The 21,193-nt window shown below is 43.8% G+C and overlaps 1 protein-coding gene across 1 annotated transcript in view; it reads left to right on the forward strand.

The window, feature by feature from the left end:
- Window positions 1–13,741: 13,741 nt before the first annotated feature.
- The window catches only part of tnr (tenascin R (restrictin, janusin)), a 111,058-nt gene continuing 103,606 nt past the window's right edge, over window positions 13,742–21,193 (forward strand). The window contains exon 1 of the mRNA XM_052087258.1: window positions 13,742–14,281. The gene's annotated coding sequence lies outside the window, so the exon portion shown is untranslated. The remainder of the gene's footprint in view (window positions 14,282–21,193) is intronic.

A 21,193-nucleotide genomic window follows, 5' to 3' on the forward strand; every position in this document is an offset into this window, starting at 1 on the left:
CTGTAAGAGCGGGATGGGCAGAGGTGGTGGGTGGGGGAGAGGGGGGGGGGGTCAATATCAAATAAAGAGGTTCCATTACATTTCACAACGCACCTGGATGCTCACCTGCAAAGGGGGACGCTGGAGCGGACGAAAAGAGGCTCTTTGCTCTTCTGGCTCCCAATTTAAAGCCTCTCCTGAGCAATCCCCTTGTCATAACACACCTTTATTTTGAATTGATGTGCTGGGAACATCGTGCCAAAGACAACTTCCACACAAATCGACCTTATCACCGCTCCCTCCGCGACACCAATGTTCATAAAAGTGCTGTTTGCTGCCACAAACGCAAGGCAACATAAGCTAATGCTAATGATGAACTCAAATGTGTGTGTGTGTGTGTAAGACAATCTCACACACTTTTATTTTTAATTGATGTGCTGGGAACATCGTGCCAAAGACAACTTCCACACAAATCAACCTTATCACCGCTCCCTCCGTGACACCAATGTTCATAAAAGTGCTGTTTGCTGCCACAAACGTAAGGCAACATAAGCTAATGCTAATGATGAACTCAAATGTGTGTGTGTGTGTGTGTGTGTGTGTGTGTGTGTGTGTAAGACAATCTCACACACTTTTATTTTTAATTGATGTGCTGGGAACATCGTGCCAAAGACAACTTCCACACAAATCGACCTTATCACCGCTCCCTCCGCGAAACCAATGTTCATAAAAGTGCTGTTTGCTGCCACAAACGTAAGGCAACATAAGCTAATGCTAATGATGAACTCAATTGCGTGTGTGTGTGTAAGACAATCTCATCGCACCGATATGAACGTGTTTCAGAATGATTTGTCGCATTGTCCATCATTGAGATAAGAGCAGTGCAAACAAGAACGCTAAATCACCAGATTCCGTCTTGGTCATGTTCGCGGCAGCGGTTCTCTGCTCATTTATTTGTTTTTCACATGGCTACATTCACTTATTCTGTAAATCATTCATGCTTTGCTTTTAGGAAGACATTTCACACTCATTGGGATGTCATGCCAACTTCTCTTTCTCACCAATTGCAGGCTAAGTATTTTAAAATAAAATAGAGTGGAGCAAAAGTATTCATCCTTTGTAGGGACCTGACAGAGACCTTTTTTTTTTTTTAGCAACTTGAACAATTGACTGTTTAGCAACAGACCCGACATAAATCAACCCCTGGAAAATGCCGTTTTTGTTCCTCCAATTTTTGGTTGTGTGTGACCAAGGTTTCCCCAAGTCTAAATATGTGTTGTTGTTTTTTTAAACAACTTCATTTTCCAGGCAATTGTCTTTTTTGGGGGTGGGAGGTGAAGAGAAAACTCTATTACTGCCTTTATATAATTGGTCAGTCAGCATTTTGGATTTCTCGCTGACCTCGATTGCAACCATCTTACAAAGTATTTCAAATTTGTGCGTGTGTGTGCGTGTGTGTGAGTGTGTGTTTACGCTCAAAATTAATTGAAGACATTTTGACTACAGCTCTGCTTTGACGAAACTTCATTTTTGAAGGCCGTGCCACGAGTAGTGATTACACTTTTATAGCCTATCCACATTTTCTCCTAATTTAATTTGTGAATCTACTTCAAAGTCCCAATTTTTGACAAAGCCCCTCGCCGAAGGGACCCGCCCCCCCGCGTGTTGCTGCGTGGGGAGAACCGAAGTAGACGCGTGGATCCAATCTTAGTTCAGAGACATTTATGTATGAAAATGTTCACCACTAGATGTCGCTCGCGCGCCAAAACGTGACAGGTATCCCAGCAGCACATTTCAATTGGCGGGAAAAAAAGGTTCGTATTCCGGGTTGCTGTAGCAAATCTTTAATTTATCGCTATTTGTCATACAGTTTAACTATCTACCGTGCCTCGCTACCTGTATGAGTCTGACTCCCTCAAACTGGAATAGAAGAGGAAAGAATATACACAACTCTGTTCAACTGCTGATTTTTTTTCGATGTAAAAAAAAAAAAATCCACCACAACACATATGATTAAAAAAGTCTTCATTGAGGAAATAAAAATAAATTGATACATTGTGGTCACACTCATTCTAATGTGGCCGTCGAATTCAAGGTTAAATGGGAGTAAACACACAATTTGTAGTGCCTCTGATTAATTCCAAATAAATATCAATGGTTCTAGTAGACCTTTTCCTAACGTTTTATGCATTCTATCAGAAGCCTGAAGGCTTTGTGCTGACATTGACTGCTAATTTGAACTGTTCATAATTCATTTGACCTTGCTTACGGCTACAGTTCCAGCTGAAGAAAAACAGCTCCAAAATATGACATTGCCATGCCCATGCTTGGCTATATGTAGATTATTCTCTTGGCGACCAGCGGTGTTGTGTTTGTGTATGGTCCGATGAAACCAAGGTTGAACTTTCAAGCATCTGCGAGAAAACAACTACAGAAAAATGGTCCTTGAGGGTTAATCAGAAGCAATTCATGGTAAATGGTGAGGGTTCATAAGTTTGAACGTGATCATCACCTTAATAGTGTAAAACGTTTTTTAAATGGTTTATCTTTGACCCATTCTTTTCTATCACAAGAAAACCGGCATTTGTCAGGTGTATTTAGACTTACGATAGCCAAGGTAAGTCTGAATACATCTGGCAAATCCGCTAATTCATATTTGACTTCTAAATACCATGGGATGGTATTTAACTTTACTTTCTGCATTTGCTGAAGGCAACGTTATTCCCATACAGTGACTGAAATGTCACAAGCCAAGCAGAGAGAAATCCACCTGGGCCAAATGACATTTGCTTGCTTTCTGAAATGCTCACAGCCTCTGCTCTTGACATCTTCTGCCATCTCTGAAAAACATCCACCGGCTGAGTTGCTGTTATTTCTTAAAATAAGAACCTTTAGAACTTCTGATATCACAAACGTTGCAAACTTTGTTGCAGGGATGCATGTTGTATTACACTGGTCAACAGCACGCACGCACACACACACACACACACACACACGCACACACACACAGTGCCCTCCAAAATAATTGGAACAGCAAGGTCAATTCCAAGCATTTGGGTTGTAGATCCAAAGATGTCTATCTGCCAAAAGTTCCGAATTCCAGCTTATAATGACATTACGTGTTAAACGAATCAACACAGAGCTCTTTTTGACACCAAAAGTATTGGAAGAGACATTTTTTTTAAATGAACTAAAATGTGAATCATTAAAAAAAAAGATCACCGCACACCACTCTGCAAAACGATAAACAAAGAGTAGCTACGCCTATATGGGTTAAATTATGTACCTTTTGTCTTCTCGTGCAAGAGCACTTGATTGATCTGCCTGTTACGATGGTTGGCATGGTTAAATATATACCTGTATTTTTTAAATCGAAAATAATAGGGGTGGAACAAAAAAAACAATTTGCATGGGAAAGTCATTTGTTGATCGATGCGAGTGCATCGAATCAAACCGAATCGATTCACCTTAAAATATCCCAAGATGCATTCCGAATCATCTTTGATAGGATGGATATATTTGCATCATAGCCCTCTCCAACAGAGCGCTACCATATTGAATTAAACCAAATAAAAAAAAAAGAAGTGTGTGTGTGTGTGTGAAGAGGAGGCGCTTTGTACTATTTTCCCCAGGAAATCAAGGTGAGACATTTGGGGATCAACAGCCATCCTTTAATGTGAGATTATTCAGTCGACTTGCTGCATTAGTAACCTGAAGAAAACTATTTTGTGGATTAAGCTCTCGTTATCTGAAGTGGGGAGAGCCGGAAGGCAAAATTAACACCCATCAAGAGAGCATGAGAAACACTTTCATTTGTAATCCTCGTTTTTATCCGATACAGGGGAGAGGGGTCTTTGGTTTACAACAACGTTGTAGTTTGTGAACACACAACAAAGGATAACAAATAACAACAATTCTGAGAGGAGTTTTCTTTTCAGTGCAGTTTGGTGACACGTTGTCAATGATGTCAAAACGACAAGCATCTTTCCAGCAACCAGTGCCGATTTCTGGTTTTAAAATCTTGCACCCATTCATTCATTCATTCATCTTCCGAGCCGCTTGATCCTCACTAGGGTCGCGGGGGGTGCTGGAGCCTATCCCAGCTGTCTCCGGGCAGTAGGCGGGGGACACCCTGAATCGGTTGCCAGCCAATCACAGGGCACACAAAGACGAACAACCATCCACGCTCACACTCACACCGAGGGACAATTTAGAGCGTCCAAACAGCCTGCCACGCATGTTTTTGGAATGTGGGAGGAAACCGGAGCACCCGGAGAAAACCCACGCAGGCCCGGGGAGAAAATGCAAACTCCACACAGGGAGGCCGGAGCTGGAATCGAACCCGGTACCTCTGCACTGTGAAGCCAACGTGCTAACCACTGGACTACCGGGCCGCCCATCTTGCACCCACTTGCCTCAAATTTTTAAATCCATACTCACGGAACTGATCACCGACATCAGAAACGATCTCACCTGAACGCAGAAGGAGCGAAATAGAATCCACTGTATTGAACGTTTTTTTTTTCAATTCCAATAGTTTCAATTTGGGAGTTCACTTGAGAAAGCTTTTGAATACTCTGGAGCTTTGTTTGGATGGTAACAAAAGACCCCACCCCCCTCCACTCCCCCACCTGCTATTTACATTTACCTATCTGGCAGACTGTGATATCAAAGGAGACTTCCAAGTGAGGTCCAGACCCTGGAGTAATCACTTTGTACTATTCAATAAGACAAAGAGCGGGCTTTACATTTTGGGGGATTGTGGTGAAGGATGCTTTCAGAGATGATTAGTCCAGAGACACTTGAAGACATGGAGGGAAATGTTGCTGGTATAATGCATTCATTCATTCGAGAATTCATTCTGCAGACAGACTATAAAAGAAAACAAACAAAAAAAAAAAAACAATGTTTTGATGTGGCATCAAAAGAACAACATGAAACAAGAATTTTTGTTCAGATTTCCTTTCCTGGTATTTATATACATCTGTGTCTGATACACAACTTTGAAGAGCACACTTTTTGCCCGCAACCTCCCCATATTTCATGTGAGTTTCAATTTTTGGACTGTGTGATTGACAGTTAGGGAAGAAGCTTTCCACAAGTCTCACCATTGAGCAGGTGTGCTTGTATGATCTGTTTCATTGTCGTTGCAAATGTTGCCCATAAGCTCTTAACATGTGACAGATTGCGGCGGGGTGTCTAAGAAATGGCTTTGAAATGGGAGGAGAACAGGTGTTCAAATGTTCTTTACTGTGATTTTCAGCAAATTGGAAAAAAAAAAAAGGAGAACGGTTACTGCTTTGGATAACCTTCATCTGGCATTTACGCAACATTCACTTCATGTGCAGTCGGAGGTTTTATTCATAGCCAAATGAGCCTGATGGAGAAAATATCTGACTTCAATGCTACATCCGTCCCGTGACACCAGGGGGTGTTGGTGGTGGGGGGTGGGGGGTTGTCATTCCACAATATGCTCCTGGGTTATTGTTCCTCATTAATGATTTGTGAAGAAAAGTCTTTGTCAGACTCAGAGAGTTGCGCTAAATGCAAAATGACTCGCCCCCGTGGTTGAAAATCCATTATGGCGTCGATTGCCGACACGTGCCAGCTGGTCCTAATTAGCAATGGCAAACACCTCCCCAATCCCTATAGAAGGACACGAGAAGGCATGCTGGGTCGTGTGCTCAAACCAACACTCTGAGGAGCAGTTGTTGCCACAAATTAAATTGTCTAAATGGAAAACTGCTGCAAGTCAACATGAGTATTTTTTTTTATTTTTTGGTTAATAATTTGTCACAGTGGTTCACAAAATTGGGTGTAATAATGGCGTCCTGCTGAATCTTGGACCCCAAACTCAATAAGTAGCGATGCTGTGAAAAGCATTGGCGACGACAGGATGACGTGGAGGAAACAAATATACGGTAGGCACAATGTCGGCGGAACTGCTTTTAAATTGGTGTCAGCTTTAAGGTTCATATTTTTTGATGGAATCTGAGACGGTCACATTTTGTTTTATGGTGGCATTTATTTTTAGCTGCAAGGGATTCAGCCCGCCAGGTCTGCTGGAAGTTTTTGTGTGTCTTGAACAAAACTGCCATCAACATTTTTTGGAGGCTGGGAAAACAAAGTATTGACCTTTTGAAAGTCCATTTTCTTCAAGTTGCATTTTTCAGCTTTTCATTTCATGCCATTGAAGTCTTTCATTGTTTTGCGCTTCTTTCCGAACACGATCCTGCTAAGAGCTGTTTTTGGTTAATTTGTTATCATCTTGTCCGTTTGCAATGTTTGGAATAAGAGCCGTTTGCCTATTGTTGCCGTCCGTTGATTAGCATTTATTTGCAACGTTTCTTTAGAAAAATGAACACAGGAAAAACTTCGGGAGAAATGCTTTTACGAGAGGATTTAGCAAAGAGAAAAATAAATGCTATTTGTTACTGAATTTCATGTGACACCATTTAAAATGCAAAAGAAAGTCACAAGGAAAACTTTCATGGTTGACATTTTCTCAAACCCAGTTTAAGCATGAGACCATGCATTGCAACATGTCGGTGGATAATATTCATAGCAATATTTCCTGACAACTAGAAAGCTTATTTCGGAATTTCCTCGGGCAACTGACTTCCTGCAAAAATAAGCGTCAGGTTCACGCAAGACTCTTGAAATTGCACCTCCAAAAAAAAAAATAAATAAAAAAATGGATGGATCTTATGCGGTGGGTGAGCTGAGAATAACCCCTCAAATTCCTTGTGTAATATTTGCCAAAAACTGCACTAAGCAAACGGTCAGCAACCAACCCGTAACCAAGAAGAAACCCTTATTAGTGGAAGAAGTTCATCCTGAATCTTTTGCTGTTTTGTCCCATATTTCATCATTAAAGTCATCGCCTCTTTTTATCTTTATTAATAACACATTGTGGGTTGTTTGGATTTGTTAGAAAAGCGCAGCGGGTCCCCGATGAGTCTTTACCACCTACAGCAACCATAAATAAAATTGATCGTCGACGCCTGCGGCTTCTACCTTCCCACAATCGCCGTCTTCATCACATTTGCCTGGAAAATGTTCGTATCCGCCACAAGGATGATGATTCCGTCCGGGCAAATGTTTTGAAGTCTGAAGATCTAATTACTGTGCTCTATCAGGAGACATCAGCACTTGTGTCATCATCACCGTGTGTGTGTGTGTGTGTCTGATATCCGGACGGGTGCCTCATCTGCACCTTTCATTTTGCAAAATGATATGCTAATCACGTTGAAGCCAAAGTGCATGCTTGCATTCGATTGTACGTCTATGTGTAATGTGTGTGTTTGTATGACACCGCATGCAAGCTTGCCATTAATGAGATTTGGTGGATGCGAGTCACAGAGGAGCAGAGAGATTGAAATGCGAGATTGAAAACTGAACCCCCGCCCCCAGCGTTTGATGACTGCGAGAAGCTAATTGCCTGATAATGCCAAAGAAATATTTCCAAAAGTAACTTCGGAATACACTTTTCTCTCATTTTTCTACACAAATACATTTCAGGAATGGTTGCACTCAACTTTGTGACCGAGGAAAAAGAGGAAAGATATGTTGTTGTTGTGTAAAAGTTCATTTGAAGTGCGTCGGTGGTTATTTTGTGGTTTGAATTAGAGAGTTGCGTGTGGAAGAAACGGGACGTAAGAACTTGCGATGTGAAATTAAGATATGTGATGAGGTATTTATAATTTTGGCTAATTGAGTCACTTTATATCATTTTGCGCTGATGAGCCAAAAATCACTTGATTGGGCCTGATTTCATGATATGCTGTGCAAAAGCCAAAACAGACCGGCAGAATAATTTGCAGGAAATTATGTCAGATGATTTAAAAAAAAAAAAAAAAAAGAGAGAATGATCATCCAACTACTCCTCCTTACCTTAGCTTTGGGCCAATTAAAAACTGTGATATCATTGTGCTGTATCAGCACATGTATGTGACATCCCTGCAGGCAATCATTAGCACTTGGAGTCTCTCATTCTCTTTTTCTCTGTAGATGTGAGTTGTAGAGTGATCTCGGTGAGGCAAATTAAATGTTTACGGCTTGGAACATCAAAACGTATCCGTACAGTGATGCCGTGACTCAACCTGCTTCATAACAAGCAGCCCCTTTGGCTGCAAGTATTCATCGCCAAAAAAAAAAAAAAAAACCTTCCGATTTTGTATTGCCACTAGATGACAGTCATTGCCAAACTAAGCATAAAAAGAAAATTAGATGTTGTGCATTTAAAGCTACACTACATAGCCTCCTCTACCTGAATGCTAACATAAAATAGACACATGGATGCTAACAATTAGCATCTATGTGGCTGTGTTGTTACCCACAACACAACACAAATGGTGCGGCAGCACATGTAGAAAGACAATATAACCCTATCGTCCCCCCCCCCCCCCGCCGCCCCTCCTTTGCTCCTCTGTTGCGAGAGCCGAGGGAAGAGAAAGTTGCAAATATAGAAATTAGATTCAAGCTGTTTTGTAAACAACCGGGCAGCCATGTTGTTAATATGAGCAGTGCACACCAACTAGTGATCGCTGACAATTTTTGGATTAATTCAATTGAATTTAGCGGTGTTCTGTTTTATTTTTTTTTTCAAACGGGCCATAAATATTCAAGTTGAGATGCTCAAAAAGAATTTGAATGTCATTGAAGGGTGCGCTTGGTGGTTGCTTTTAATTAGTGTTGGGATAATTCTCTACTGTCAGCGGTCCCTGGGTCCAAAAATCATCATCTACATCACCTTTGTTTCATGTTTGGTGTCACTATTCAGACCGACAGCATCTGATACCTGAAGTCAGGAATACAAAACTCTCGAGGGAACGCAACGCGTTGATGTTCAGAAATACAATCTCTTAGCTTTGAATCTCAACAACGGCTTGATGACTTTGGGAAATATTTGTTTGCAGAGATGTGCTCGTTGAGAATCGACCAGAGAGACTGTTTGGATATGTGTGTTGATGGCACTTCCCTGCTTGGGGAAAATCTGCGCTGTCGCCTACCGACTGACACAATAATGCCAAGTGATCATAAGTAGCAGAGTAGAACTGATGCAACGTCACCTTAAAATAAAGATATCCATTGAGAGGAGCGCGGAAGCAGAACCGACATCAGGATCAGTGAGCCTCTTTTTTTTTCTTTCTCGTTTGTCTAAAATAAATAAATTAAACGGTGCCTATGTTTATTTTTGTGCTAGGGGGCTCTCCTAGCAACAGCAAATGTATCTGTCAACAAATAAGTTAGCGCATTAAAGAGAAAAGTGTGCTAATGTCCTGTGGGATTGGCGCAAACTTTAATCATTTGTAGATTAATAGTGTAAAAAAAAAAAAAATGTGTGCGCGGTGTAAAAATATGCGTCCCTGGATGACTTTCTGCCCTCAAACTCTCACTAGCGATATTTCCCAAGTTGGGCATTTGAGAATAATCTCATCGCATGAGTGGGATAAATTTGTGCTTCCGTTTATTGTTAGCGGGTCTTTACGTTAAACTGCGTAATGGCGACATTTCTTTATTTATTGTTGTGTGGAGTTTTGACAGCAATGCAGCGCGAAAGAGGAAGATGCAGCTAAGGTGATATTGATGAACACATTGACTGAGCTATCGAGTCTGGATAGGGATGCAAGATGTGTTAAGAATCGGCAGAAGCAGGGACGAGGTCATCAAATTGCCGCGTTTGGCTCGTCGCAGTCACGTTATCGTCATGAAAACACGCGATTTCACGGAAGTCATTTTGTCATCATTGACGAAAACAGTCCTGCACGGACGGTAACATGAAAGAAGAATTTTCACCCTCTGCATGTACGATGTGCATATTGGCGTGATTTAGGAAGGATACCCAGCGGTTTCATATCTAAAGTAAAAAAAAAAGAGGCTACCTGCCGGGCTCGTCGTAGTACCTGTCGCTAAAGACAAATTGTGGCACGGTTTTTACTTTCTGGATTTAGATTTCTCATCGCCGTTGATGCCTGCATAAGAAGCTCGGTGCAGAAAGCAATCATCATTACTCCTCCCTGCGCCAAAATTTAAATCTAATTATGCGGCCGATTTGTCTCGTATGGCTTAAGATGAAGCTCCTCTGTAACTGCAGTAATATTTGCTGTTTTTATAAAGACTATACGCCTGTGAGTATCTTGCCACTCTACATGTGTTGCTGCACCGTTTGTGCTAGAATATCAAGCCTTCTATCACCCCCACATAGACGTATTCGTTTGGCCATCCATGGCTTTTTCAGTATGTAATTCATTTATGCTTTATGTATGATTTGAGGAGTGGCATGAAACAGCTTAAAGAGCCCCCCCCCCCCCCCACACACACATGTTTTTTGTAGAATTGTTGATTCTCTCCTTGTTCTGAAATGAACCGAGTTGAGTTCACTGCCGCCTACTATCTCAAATTTTTGCTTCAAGCACCACTCTACATACGGTATACTTCTCTGGGCACTCTGGCGTTCCAAAAAAATTGCATATTAGGTTTATTCATTCATTCATTCATCTTCCGAGCCGCTTGATCCTCACTAGGGTCGCGGGGGGTGCTGGAGCCTATCCCAGCTGTCTTCGGGCAGTAGGCGGGGGACACCCCGAATCGGTTGCCAGCCAATCGCAGGGCACACAGAGACGAACAACCATCCACGCTCACACTCACACCTAGGGACAATTTAGAGTGTTCAATCAGCCTGCCATGCATATTTTTGGAATGTGGGAGGAAACCGGAGCACCCGGAGAAAACCCACGCAGGCCCGGGGAGAACATGCAAACTCCACACAGGGAGGCCGGAGCTGGAATCGAACCCGGTACCTCTGCACTGTGAAGCCCACGTGCTAACCACTGGACTACCGGGCCGCCGGGTATTAGGTTTATTGAAGACCTTAAATTATCTATGGGTGTAAACGTGGGTGTGAAGGTTTATAATTGTCTAAAAGCCAGTCGATTGGCTGGTGAGCAGTCCATGGTGCATTCCAACTCGAGCTCACAATCAGCTGGAATAAGTCCAAGCTCACTTGCAAGCCCCAGAAAATAAAAAAAAATAGGAACAAAATTTCACGATTTGTTCCGCGACGGCCTTTTTCAAAGTTTCCTGTACTTCGGTGTACTATGAAATGACTGCTGTGAAAAAGATCATTAAAACAACCACCCAGTGGTGGCCCCTAAACTTGTGTACTCATCTCGACCAAATAAACGACACAATAGCAGACGGCCCTAAAAACAACCGGAATGACGAGTATGACACGCCTGAGACAATAAATGATGAGGACATAAAAGAACAAAAAGTGCAGAGAATGTGCTGGCCTCTCAACTGGAGGTCCTTGGGCAGATGTTTGTGTTGCTGTGCTTCCAGTCCACAACTCGTCCGCAGAAGTCTTTTCACTCAAATGCCACTCGTCTTCACGTTCATGCTGGAGGAGAACGGCTGCTATCGAGGCTGCGTTCAATGTTGGACGCGTAACTCATTCAACCAGCGTAGGAGCCGCGTCTAACGTTGTTTACAGTGCTAATGCTAGCTTATAGCTTAGTATTGCTCAATCTTTAAAGTAATTTAAGACCTTAAATTTAAGGTCTTAAATTACCTTATAAAATAAAATCTGATAAATTTAAGGTAATTTAAGTACCTTAAATTTAAGGTCTTAAATTACCTTATAAAATAAAATCTGATACATTTAAGGTAATTTAAGTACCTTAAATTTAAGGTCTTAAATTACCTTATAAAATAAAATCTTATAAATTTAAGGTAATTTAAGTACCTTAAAATTTAAGGTACTTGCGCTGCCTTGAATTTCAACAAGTATAGTGCTGAAATAGTCTTCATAAAACGTGGCAGCAATTTTCAGTAGTATTTTGACATTGCTAATTGTTGTGTACAAGTGTAAAAAGAAGACGACTAACGTGTAGTAAACGTAACAAGAAAATTATGTCGCCTGGTGGCACATAAGAGCTTTCCGGAACCGAGCGCAATTGCAATTGACCGCTGAGCAATTTAGTCTAGTTTTTCCAAAGTGTTTTAAATGAGCGCCATGATTTACAGTCTACTCATTTTCTGATTTGCCACACTCTGCGTGTGGTACAAATGATTGTGTGTGTGTGTGTGTGTTTTTTTTCCTCTCCACTTTCAGTCAATTCCTTCCTCAGTTTTCTAGTTGTGACAGCGTTGCGTGAAGGGAAAAGCCATATCGATTTGAGCGCGGAGGAGCTTCAACCCCTGTCGGCATCCGTGAGAAACGCGCGCGCGCACACACACACACATGCACATATATGCTTTTACACACTCTCGTCACGTGAAGGGCAACCCTCGAAAATCGTTTTGCACTTGTGTGAGAATGATAAACCCAGGTCTTCGTCTAATACCGTCTTACTTCTTTTCCCGGGAAGAATGTGGTGACGTCAAAGCCCTATTGTGTCGCGCCGTAATGGAATTAGCTTCCCAGACTGAAGTGTTGCATTATTATTCCATGCTCGTATTGATGTATGCTACCTTGTTTCTTCTCTTCAATACCCATTTTGCAGCAGCAAAGCAAAAGCGGGCACAGCGATCCCCCAAGATAAGAACCTCTATTACAAGCCTTATTTAGTCCGGTTATCACATCTTGGTAAATATAAACACGGTTGCCTGCAAACACAACGGGCCCGTTAAGCCTCGTTTGACAATGCGGCACGAAGGCAATTGGGGGCGGTTCAGGGTACGGCGAAAAAGAAACTGTTGTGATTGAAAATCTTTGCTAAGTATCAAAGTTTGATGAAATGCTCCACTTCACCACAATGAATGATCAAACATTATGGGATATCGAAAATGCATTACTTTCTCCGTGATTGGTTCTTAGGTGAGGACTGTGACGTTTTCTAACGCAAAGTAGGAGCCTTGGCTCGATGACGATTGGGAAATTGGAGACTATTTGTGTGCACGAATGCTCTATGAATTTGGGGTAGCTGATAACAGTTCAGTTCGAGAGGAGCCAGATGAGGTGGCTTGGGCATCTGATTCGGATGCCTCCTGAACGCCTCCCTGGTGAGGTGTTCCGGGCATGTCCCACCGGGAGGAGACCCCGAGGAAGACCCAGGACACGCTGGAGAGACTATGTCACCCAGCTGGCCTGGGAACGCCTCGGGATCCCCCTGGGAGAGCTGGAAGAAGTAGCTAGGGAGAGGGAAGTCTGGGCTTCCCTGCTAAAGCTGTTGCCCCCGCGACCCGGCCCCGGATAAGCGGTAGAAGATGGATGGATGGATGGATGGATGATAACAGTTCAACCTTTTGACATTTGAGATGAGTTACATCCATCCAAGTCATTCATTCATTCATTCATTCATCTTCCGAGCCGCTTGATCCTCACTAGGGTTGCGGGGGGTGCTGGAGCCTATCCCAGCTGTCTCCGGGCAGTAGGCGGGGGACACCCTGAATCGGTTGCCAGCCAATCGCAGGGCACACAGAAACTAACAACCATTCGCACCCACACTCACACCTAGGGACAATTTAGAGCGTCCAATCAGCCTGCCATGCATGTTTTTGGAATGTGGGAGGAAACCGGAGCACCCGGAGAAAACCCACGCAGGCCCGGGGGAGAACATGCAAACTCCACACAGGGAGGCCGGAGCTGGAATCGAACCCGGTACCTCTACACTGTGAAGCCCACGTGCTAACCACTGGACTACCGGGCCGCCCCTTATTTTTTTCTTATTTGGCATAATTAGAATCACATGATGCATCTTTTGTTTTTTGTTTTTTTTTCTTTTCCCTGCTAGTGTTGGTGCACAGCCAGGTGCCAGGGGTTGAACAGCAGCAGTCCCGAGGCACCTTTTTCGACGGAGGGAAGGCTGCCGCTAGAGGCTGCACTCTCCATGACACCAGTGCACGCACCCATGAAGAGAGATTGAGAAAGTACATGAGAATTCAACGGAGAACAGGAGAAAATAAAATGGTGAGCTAGCATCCATCAGTCGGAGTGAGCATCTGCCAGCCCGAGAGAGAGAGAGAGAGAGAGAGGGAGGGGGCGTTTCAGCTCCCCAGCAAGAGAGCAAGTGAAGCAGCTCGCCGGGCTCATCTTCACATCCTTCACTGCAGCTGAGCGGATGAGATGAGAGGGCACATCTGAGCCCAGCGCAACCCGCCCGGACCGCCGTCAACCGCAACCCCCCCCCAGCACCGCCACAAACCGGAGGCGGCCGACGCCTCGATTACACCGAGGTCGGCGTAAAAACGCCAAGTGGCTCAGGGACTTGTGTGAACCAGCCGCTGTTTGGCAGAGAGCGCGTGAGCGCCGCACAGCTGCCTGAATTGGGGAAGCTTTTGGCAAGTCGCATCAGAGCAGGTGAGTGAAAGTTGTCTGAAGTTGGCTTGGTCCTGTTACGTTTGTTTATTTGGGTCACCTTGCAAGAGATGCGAGGATAGCTCGGGTTAGGTTTAAGTTGTCGAATAGCAGTCGCTTGCCTTAATTATATATTTTCATGAAAAAGATTGCCTTCGAATACAGGTGGGGGAGCGGGGGGGGGGGGGGGGGGCGGGGCATTTAGTCCCACACAAAATTCATGGTGCAATGTTTAAAAAAAAAAATTTTTAATAGATATTATATGCTTTGGGGGTGGTCCGGTAGTCCAGTGGTTAGCACGTCGGCTTCACAGTGCAGAGGTACCGGGTTCGATTCCAGCTCCGGCCTCCCTGTGTGGAGTTTGCATGTTCTCCCCGGGCCTGCGTGGGTTTTCTCCGGGTGCTCCGGTTTCCTCCCACATTCCAAAAACATGCGTGGCAGGCTGATTGGACACTCTAAATTGTCCCTAGGTGTGAGTGTGAGTGCGAATGGTTGTTCGTTTCTGTGTGCCCTGCGATTGGCTGGCAACCGATTCAGGGTGTCCCCCGCCTACTGCCCGGAGACAGCTGGGATAGGCTCCAGCACCCCCCGCGACCCTAGTGAGGATCAAGCGGCTCGGAAGATGAATGAATGAATGAATGAATATATGCTTTGGTGGGTTTAATGGTTGGGCTTCATTTTCTGACCGTTCTTTTGAGGATTTCCTTAGTTTTAGAATCGCTTGGTAGCCTTGAGCAAATGCTCTCAGGTGTCATCACCAGTTTAGAATCCACCTCTGATAACTTCATGGACCGTGTCTACGTCTAATGGTCTCGATACGCGCATCGTTTGGTCATACGAGTCTCAGGAAAGAAGGCGGGAAAGCGTATGGTGTGGCTGGCGAGCAGAGTTGTCCAAAATCATGAATAAATGCAACTTTTGCAGTTCTCTCTCCCATGTCCTGCGATTATGGCAATTGCAACGTAAAACGAGACCGTGTAATTGTATGTGATTAAAAAAAAAAAGGGGCTTTAGGAGGAAGGAATAAAAACAAGGCAATGAATCAATACTTTCGGTTGAAGCCAAGGCCAAAATTACAAACAAAACTCACCTTTAATACTCGGAGCCCGGTATCGCATGTGGAAAAACACATTTGAAATGTGCATTTATTAACTCCGAAAGGTGATCATTGTGCCATTAGTACACACTTCAAACGTCACCTTCGGCACCCTTTAGCATGATTTGTTAGATGATGAAATGCTGAGCAAGAAGAGTCTGACGAAGCGCCTCTCCGGCAGAGTTGCAAATCTTCAAACTCATCAGGAAGAACACTTTTAATGTTGGCTTACGTGCACGCCGTTCCCCCCCCCCGCTAGTCACCAAATGAACATCTCGCGTCGCTGTCCGATTTTTGTAAACGCCCTGATATGTCTCGCCATCCAGCTGCACACGCATCGTTCCGGTCTCCCCTCCCTCAGCCGAAAGCTGTCCAGCTGACACCCCCCCCCCCCTCCCCCGGCCACCCCGCCTTCCCGTTTCCCTTGCACACCATCCTGTGAAGGTTATTGCCATCTATCGAGTTGGTTTAATTTGTCAAAGAAAAGCGAGACGCATTATTGTCCGTGGTCACAGCAGGGGGGGTGGGGGGGGGGGGGCGGGCGTGGCGATGTGCCTGAAAAGTGATGCTGATGTGGAAACCTGAGATTGATAATTGTATACCAGCTGTGAAAGTGAGAAAGTCTAACGCCACCATAAAACAACAACAACAACAACACCACTAGTTCCGTTTCTTTCCTAGAGAATTCCCAGAAGTGAATTTCTGCCACAATACCTTTCTTACCTCTTTGCGCTTGTGTTCGATTGCATCATACTCTGCCTGGCAGAGTTTTATGTCCGCTCTCCAGTGTGATGGTGGCATCATCGAGCCACGATGCGGAATCTATTTTTCTTTTGAGTACTGCATTTTTTAGACTCTGGCACTTCACTCTCAATTTCTGTCTAATGTGGGCTTCTGAAGATCGTTACCAATTTTAAAAATATGAACTACTCCACATCAGACAAGGACAAACTCATCTCATTGAATGTTGTATACTCAAAATGGCCAACACAGCACACCACAAACACAATACTGTATCTCCTCGGACAGTCCAAAGTCTCAGAGCCAGATATCACTTGTAGTACCGAGACTAACCTGTGAGGGGCAGCACAGTGCATCCCAAAAGCTAGAAAAGACGAGAAGAGCAGTAGCTCGGCTTACTGTTACGTCATCCAGTCACTAAATCACCAGTGCAAAACACATTTTTAGTGTGGCGAATGACTTTTGAGGCACATTGTCAAACATTTAACACAACCGGTGAATCCACGATTCAGGAAATCTGACTACAGAGTCAGCTTCGGGTTACTTCCTGGGCGCTCCACTTCACAATCATCACAGATTCTACATACAGATCATTTTTGGGCGTCCAATTAACAGGCCTTGGTTGACCTTGATTTGGGTTGGGAGCGTGTGCTTGAATTCATTATTGCCGCGTGTACACCACTTAACCGAATCTGGAGAAAAAAACATATTTTCATTAAATGCCTCGTTGAGAGCAATGTTAATGCGATGAATAATCAAATAGCCCGTTCTGTCAATTTGAAGGTCACATTGGCTGTGATATACACGAGCTAACTTTACCTGGCATTTTGTGAATGTTTGCTAGAAAAGTTCTGTGTTGTCATCAGTGGTGGTAGTAGCACAAAAATGTGGGTCCAATTGTCACCCCACCAAACTTTCATTCATTCATTCATTCATTCATCTTCTGTACCGCTTGATCCTCACTAGGGTTGCGGGGGGTGCTGGAGCCCATTCCAGCCGTCTCCGGGCAGTATGCGGGGGACACCCTGAATCGGTTGCCAGCCAATCGCAGGGCACACAGAGACGAACAACCATCCACGTTCACACTCACACCTAGGGACAATTTAGAGTGTTCAATCAGCCTGCCATGCATATTTTTGGAATGTGGGAGGAAACCGGAGCACCCGGAGAAAACCCACGCAGGCCCGGGGAGAACACGCAAACTCCACACAGGGAGGCCGGAGCTGGAATCGAACCCGGTACCTCTGCACTGTGAAGCCGACGTGCTAACCACTGGACTACCGGGCCGCCCCCCACCAAACTTAACAAGTTGAATTTAAAAATTTTTTTTTAAGCTAAGAAGAAAACTGTGACGATAGCCATAAACTGGAAATAGAATGCGATGCAACAACGATACGCCTAAAGCGACAAGTTTGGTCGACAGAATGTGCACCGTAAAGTCAGTTGCGCTTGGTCTTAATGTGAAGAGCCTCACCTCCCCGTCACACTCAGTAAAACATTCATATGTCCACTCTCCATTATGAGTCACCATTCTGGAGTACCCAGTCATTATTTTCGCTACAGCTTCTACTCCGTCGAGTATAGTCTTCAAACTGTGATGGATCTCCACCGTTTCAGATCTTGCATGGGCTGCCCCGGAGTTCTGTTTTTGTAGTTTTAATATACACTTGACAAACTGGAAGGCAACTTGTGTTTCAGAAAGGATTGTGTTCTACTTTATAGGTTCCGCTGGATTATTTAATTTAAAATGACTGGAATGAAGCAATCTCACTGCACGGAGCTCAAGGGTTAGTTGCTGGGGCAGTTTTTTTTTTTTTTTATGGAATCGGCCTCAGCACATGGTCTATTTGGTCATTAACTGACATGATTCCTGGAAAAAAAATTGTTTCGTTTCCCTTCCTTCAGTGTTAATTGGTCTAACTAGGCCACCGTCATTACTTGCCATTAGCTTAGACCGTTAAATGCGGACCTTGCCGCCTTTCATGAGTGTCTGCAGCATCCGTCGGATACCGTTCAGATTTATTCAGAAGCTTCAACGAGAAGGCGGAAAACATTGGCCACGCTTTCAGATGTTCGTGCAACAATTAATTCACAATTTTCCTCAGTGCTTATTAAAATTAAATCACTGATTCACCACCTGGCTAATTTAATTTAGAATGTCTCAGCAATTAATATTGCGTGTGTGTGTTCATCCATTGTTAATTTAAAACGTGGACTCCATCTAAAATATTTAGTTGAGTATTTGGAAATACAACAATCATTTTTTTGTCCACTGTGGTTTACATCGCTATTTCCTGACCTTTATTGTGATCAAAGAAAACCAGATTTTTTTTTTACGTGAGAAAAAATTGCATAACACAGCACCAAACAAAAAAAAAACAGCTTCTCTCGGTTCACTCACCAGTTGAATTATGCAGTATGATTATTATTCTTGCTATTTTCTTTTTACATTATTTATGATGGGCGGCCCGGTAGTCCAGCGGTTAGCACGTGGGCTTCACAGTGCAGAGGTACCGGGTTCGATTCCAGCTCCGGCCTCCCTGTGTGGAGTTTGCATGTTCTCCCCGGGCCTGTGTGGGTTTTCTCCGGGTGCTCCGGTTTCCTCCCACATTCCAAAAAAAAACATGTGTGGCAGGCTGATTGAACACTCTAAATTGTCCCTAGGTGTGAGTGTGAGTGCGAATGGTTGTTCGTTTCTGTGTGCCCTGCGATTGGCTGGCAACCGATTCAGGGTGTCCCCCGCCTACTGCCCGAAGACGGCTGGGATAGGCTCCAGCACCCCCCGCGACCCTAGTGAGGATCAAGCGGCTCGGAAGATGAATGAATGAATGAATTATTTATGATACTGTGTAAATGTTAATTAAATAGATTGATTTTTCATAGGATCTCATGATTGCTTTGGTGTACAGAGTGTCCAGACAATGATAATAATTAAAAAAAATAAAAAGAATGAAAATGTGCTCCTTGTGGAACTACATCAAATCATTGCTCGGTCATGTTTAGTGTTACGCGCTATATATCTTTAAAGAGATGCGTTCGGTAAACGACACAGTTCTTGGCCATTGACATCTTGACCACAAAGCGCTTTATTAGTGGCGCAAGGATGAATGTAGCGATTATGCTCGTCTCATCACATCGCAAGCCTGGGGCCTTCCACAGTACCCCCCCCCCCTCCACCCCCATCCCACTAAAATAATAAAGAAAGAAAACCAATTTACGAAGCTGACAAAAGAACTGAAAGGAACAGCGCCTTTGCAGTGTGCACTGGCCAGGGATTGTCTTGTTTGGCTGAATGCTGTAAATTTGACAAACGAGGACTGTACATCACCCCTGAAGCACGGAAGCGGGACGACAGTGTGGGCTGCTGTTGGAATCTTGGCTTCGCTGTGCGCGAACATTGAGTGAAGACGGAAAAGCCTTCGAGAATCTTAAAATGTGAACTCCCCGTTTGGGAGGAGGAAAAAAACAAAAAAAGAAATATGTGGAGGAGAGCAGAGTTTGACAGTCGATATTTTTCTCTTCCTTTGAGGCAAATGGCCCATGTTGGACGTCAGCTGAAATTCTTATTCGAGTCATTCCATGGCTATGTGCGGATAAATCAAGCGTAGTCTTCATAGCGGAAGTCAAATCGGGAAATTTTTTTGCGATATGTTCTATCTGGTCCCACTCGTCTAAACGCTGTTCTTATAAATATTGCGTTTGTGGGCTTAGATTTGTTCTTGATGTTACTGTTTGGTGCTTTCTACCGCCTTTTATTACCGATTTGTCTTACTGTTTATTGTGCATGTTAAATTGCTCCATGTACAGCACTTTGTATGCAGTGATGGCTGTTTGATGTGCTCTATAAATACTGTTCACTTGACTTAAGAATTAAGATTAATGTGCAGCCCCGCGAGGAGGTTGCTATTTTATGCAGTGTCGCCCCCTGCTGTTGACTGAAATTGCTTTTCTAAGTGCCCACGGGGCACTTCTTTGTAAAATCATTTACAAATCATTTGAAGACATTCAAAGAAGAAAATAAAGTAGCTTCTTAAAATGATTAAAAGGATGAACCTTGATATTTAAAAACATTTATGAATTCGGGATTTAAAGACATTTAAAAGCAATGAAAAGAAATAACGAGTACCTTTCCGAAATGATTATTTTAAAATGCTTAAAAGGCCTTGATCAAAAGAATAGGAATGGGGCCAAAATACGAGTGTCATTTTTCCCGATTAAAAAAACACAATCCAATTATTTTTGTTGGTTTTATTTGGCGGACAAATTGATGAATTTTCATTTCGATGGGGAGAGAATTTGGAAGGGTTTCGACTCTCAAGTCAAGGCGCCATTTTGTCCAAGTTTCAGGCTCCACCAGGATGTACTGTTGCATTGCTTTCTGTTACCAGCCTATGCAACCCCCCCTTCCCCCTTTAAAAAAAAAATTATATACTGTAAATATAAATGCCCGCTTCATGAATCCCGGATTTGCTTGAGGTGTTTTATTTTTAGCCGTCATCTTCCAGTCCTCCCCAGCGTTTAGCAAATCTGGGCAAGCTGCGTTAATGTTCCTCATTAAGGCAAGTCGCTCGAAACCAAACTGGAGTTCTTCCACTCGAAGCGCCTCGGAACATTTCCGTTGTTCTTTTCACCCTGCTCGCGTTCTCTCGCCGACTCTCCACGCATCCCCTGCGCTGTTCATGCATCGCCCCCCATCCTGCTTTCTATTTTCCTCTCCCACCTGAGGAACCGGGCTGCGAAATAGTCCGGAAAGGTCTTGCTTATCTTTCAACCGCTGCCTTCAGAAGTGTGCTTTTTCGAGATGTTGACCGTGCAGCATAAATTCCCCCGGTGCGACTGTGTGCTTGTAGTTGAAATGCGTGTTGCGTGTGTGCATCCAATGAGGAAGACGTTTCAAATGACCTTCAACTCTGTGCTTTTCCCTCTCCGACTGTGAAGTAAAGAGCAGAAAGTTCAGGTGGTGAAGCCCCCTGCGGGTCACCTGCGAAGGATGTTCACATACGCTTAAGTGACGCCTTGAGCCGACGTGTAAATAATGCTTTGGTTCCGTTTATACAACATCTGCACTGCGGTGCGCC

The sequence above is a fragment of the Hippocampus zosterae genome, chromosome 15 (assembly GCF_025434085.1).
Source record: "Hippocampus zosterae strain Florida chromosome 15, ASM2543408v3, whole genome shotgun sequence".
NCBI lineage: Eukaryota > Metazoa > Chordata > Actinopteri > Syngnathiformes > Syngnathidae > Hippocampus > Hippocampus zosterae.